The sequence below is a fragment of the Dermochelys coriacea genome, chromosome 1, assembly GCF_009764565.3.
Source record: "Dermochelys coriacea isolate rDerCor1 chromosome 1, rDerCor1.pri.v4, whole genome shotgun sequence".
Classification (NCBI taxonomy): Eukaryota; Metazoa; Chordata; order Testudines; family Dermochelyidae; genus Dermochelys; species Dermochelys coriacea.
The window spans coordinates 344275929-344279898 of record NC_050068.2 but is presented as its reverse complement, the minus strand read 5'-3'; the positions used below and the strand labels follow the sequence as shown (position 1 = coordinate 344279898).

Here is a 3970-nt window from a genome sequence, read left to right as displayed (position 1 = left end):
AAGTACAGGGAATGGAGAAGAGAAATTGTTTTATGATAGATGATGAGACAGAGAAATGCAGGAGTGCTATTGCAAGTTGCTGGGGCGACAATTCTTGCTCTAACATTGGTAAGGTTAAGGAGTACTTGTGGCACCTTAGAGACTAACAAATTTATTAGAGCATAAGCTTTCGTGAGCTACAGCTCACTTCATCGGATGCATTTGGTCCGATGAAGTGAGCTGTAGCTCACGAAAGCTTATGCTCTAATAAATTTGTTAGTCTCTAAGGTGCCACAAGTACTCCTTTTCTTTTTGCGAATACAGACTAACACGGCTACTACTCTGAAACCTGTCATTGGTAAGGTTGTAATGCCAGACAAAGGGTATAAGAAGGGGTGCAGGAAAATTAGGTTAATGATATGTGCTGGGTTTAATACGTATCTAGGGCGTTACCCTACATGGGATGGGGACAAGATCAGGGAGAGTGCACAGCCATTTGCCTGATTGAGCCATAATCCTTCTCTCACTTATGCCATTGTAAACTGGATATTATTCCCTTCAATCAGTGGTTGCCCAGATGTAAGAGGGAAGTTGGGCTCAGCATTTTAATAACAGGAGTGTAATTTTGAACTATGCTGAAATGAATGAGAGGCCAGGAGTTGATTTGAAGATTGGGATGGTAGGTGCATTTTACATAAGGTATGGAGAACAAGGACCTTAGGGAGAATAGATGCTTTCATAGCACAAATAATATTCTGCACAGGAATATCTTTAAAAAAGAAAAGGAGTACTTGTGGCACCTTAGAGATTAACAAATTTATTTGAGCATAAGCTTTCGTGAGCTACAGCTCACTTCATCGGATGCATCTGATGAAGTGAGCTGTAGCTCACGAAAGCTTGTGCTCAAATAAATTTGTTAGTCTCTAAGGTGCCACAAGTACTCCTTTTCTTTTTTTTTTTTTTTTTTTTTGCAAATACAGGCTAACACGACTGCTACTCTGAAACTAGGAATATCTTTAGTCACTTAGCATGGTGACAGGTTTCAGAAGGGTAGCCGTGTTAGTCTGTGTCAGTAAAAACAACGAGGAGTTCTTGTGGCAGCTTAGAGACTAACGCATTTATTTAGGCATAAGCTTTCATGGGCTATAACCCACTTCATCAGATATGAAGTGGGTTATAGCCCATGAAAGCTTATTTTTACCTCATTTAGGTAATCTCATTGACTTGCTTAGTATAGATACAGCTATACTTACTCTTTGGATTTTGGAAGAGGAACAAAAACAATTTATCTGAAACTTGTTACTCAATAAAGACATATCTATTTGATATAGATTTGAGCAGAGTGAAAGGAACATAGTCATGCAGCACACTCCTGACACTGAAATTTGTGATGTCCATGGATCGGTAGGTTGAATAAACAATGGTGGACACACCAGGAAATTGACTTCTCCTTCATTCCTGCTGGTGAGATGCTATTAATTTTAAAATGTGTTCCCATCTCCCATTGCTCTTTAATATTACTGAGCTCATTTATCTTCTCGGTGAGACAGCTAGGAGGAAAAATATTTCATTTTGTAACTTAGTTCACCTTCAAAAAGAAAAGATATTACTTCATGCTGCCAGTTTGTAGCAAGGCTCACTGTGTACTGTACACTGTGTTTTATGGAGCGGTTGTGGTGATGAATACGGTGTGTATTAAAAAGGGTTATGAAAAACAGCTATTGTGCCTGACTTCTCTTTTCTTTCTATTTAAATAATGCCTGTTTATATCTCACATAAGATATGCCCAAAATTTCACTTTAGGAACTCATGACTTGCCAATTTGCATTGGTAAATAAATAAAAAAAATCACTCTTTTAGTATAAAAGAGTTCAAAAAAAGTGTCTGAAAGGGAAACTGCTAAACAACGGTTGGTTGTTGGTTTTGCAATGGGAAGTAATGAAACCTATTTTTTCACTTTAATAAAAAGCGAAATTGTGAACTTATTTCATAAATATTACTGTACCTATACTACTAATAACCTATTAGATGATTAAAACTGAAAGAATATAAGAACTTCTTGTTCATGCTTCAGTGTTCCATTACTTATTTACTTTATTGCATTTCTCTCAACTTTGACAATGAAAATCTGTGAAGGCCGGCCTTCAGTGCAACTATGTTTGGGTTGCCGTATTGTGAACTCTAGTGATTTTATTGTGGTCTTGTGATATTTGGAGGTGTGTTTTCTCCTTAAAGCTCCAGCTGCTGGAATCATGTGATTATGTCAGAATCTGAGATTTCATTAAAAAAAATATAACCCTTATAGTTGCAGACAAAAACCTTTGAAAATGTGAACTCTTAAAAGCTGTAAAACCAGAAGGCAAATAAAGACTTCTTCCCCATACTATTTCTTTATTTTTTGAGTCTGACTCATGATTTTTGAATGACTGGGGTTGGCAATACTGAGGTTGCTACTGTGACCATTGGAATTTAAAAAAAAAAAAAAGTCTTGGAAAATTTCTTTTGGTATTGGATTTTTGTAAAGACTCTTATTTTAAAAAAAGCCACACCAAAAAAACAAAAAACAACCCAACAATATTTCAGATTGTAAAGAGGGCATTGTTGTCCAGTGGCTAGAACAAGGGTCTGGGAACTGAGATTGCTGGGTTCTATTTCCAAGTGTTATCATTGATGTTGTCTGTAACTTAACCTCTCTATCCATTTCCTGGTTTGGGACTTGATCCTTACCTTATAGTGGTGTTATGAGGCTGAATTCATTAACGTTTGCAAACTGCTTTGAGTTCTTGGATGAAAAGCATTATATGGCCCATAATTCTTGCAGGTTGTGCACGGGTACACCTGTGCAGCGCTCATGAATGGTGTAGTGGCTGGGAATGGAGAACCGCAGCCACTGGGAGCTGCGGGTGGCTGTGCCTGCGGACAGTCAGTGTAAACAAACCGTCTCGCAGCCTGCCAGTGGATTACCTTGATGGGCCCCATGTGGCCTGCGAGCCGCAGGTTGCCCACCGCTGGATTAGAGACTTCCTCCTTCCCAACCAATTTAAACTGCTGACAAACAACTTGAAAGTGAGAGGATGTAACAAGCTACAGTGAAATGAGTCCTTGTGAAATTATTTGTTTAATATCAAGGAAGAAAAGTTTGCTTCCAGTTTCTCTTGTGCTTTTTAAAACAAACAAATTAACCTTTGTTTTCCAGAGGCTGTTTGCTACATTATTGGAGAGTTTTCAGTTCATGCTTTTAGGCCCTTATTTTGAGAATTTTTTTCCAGTGATGTAGGTGTCTTTCATTGTCTGGTTTCAGAGTAACAGCCGTGTTGGTCTGTATCCGCAAGAAGAACAAGAGTACTTGTGTCACCGTAGAGTACTCCTTTTCATTGTCTACTGAGCATGATCTGTGGCTGTTGGGTGATCACTTTGCCCAGTGTTCTGGCCTTCTGGTTTTAATGTCATGGTTGTGCTCTACCTTTCTGGAGCAATTATGAACCCTGTGAATTTTAATAGCATGGAAGTATATCCAACTGAACACCATCTTTGGGCAGTGATTTGTTTGTAAGTATTTTTCTTCCTCTCGTCCTCTGCTGTTCTCTATAAAATGAAGCTGTTTCTGTTCTGGAGACCTGTTTTTTTTTTGACCATTGCGTAATAGTTGTTTTAGTTAAATGGTTAAACTTTCAGTTGCTATTTGTATGTGTTTTGAAACCCATTTTAGAATGGGTTTGTTACTGTGTAATAAACAAATTTCATTTATTTTCTGTGTAATGCTTTAATAGCATGAGTTGTGATTTATGTTTGGGGATAGAGGGATCAGATGAGATCCTGGGCTTTAAGTTGCATTCCATATCTTTTAAAGGGTTTGTGATTTGGGAGAGGAGAATAAAAATATTTTATAGTTCTGTAGTGCCTTCCATCCAAGGATTTCTAAATGCTTGACTTACATTAACCAGCCATCCCCAGATATTATTTTAGTTTTTTAGGTAGAGGGGAAAGTGAG

The 3970-nt window shown here is 38.0% G+C and overlaps 1 long non-coding RNA gene across 1 annotated transcript; it reads left to right on the top strand.

Annotated features, from left to right (window-relative positions):
- The first annotated feature begins 1138 nt into the window (after window positions 1–1138).
- LOC122456942 lies at window positions 1139–3731 on the top strand. Its single transcript, XR_006276123.1, has 2 exons — window positions 1139–1443; window positions 2801–3731. It is a non-coding gene; the product is annotated as an uncharacterized LOC122456942 (long non-coding RNA).
- Window positions 3732–3970: the final 239 nt, after the last annotated feature.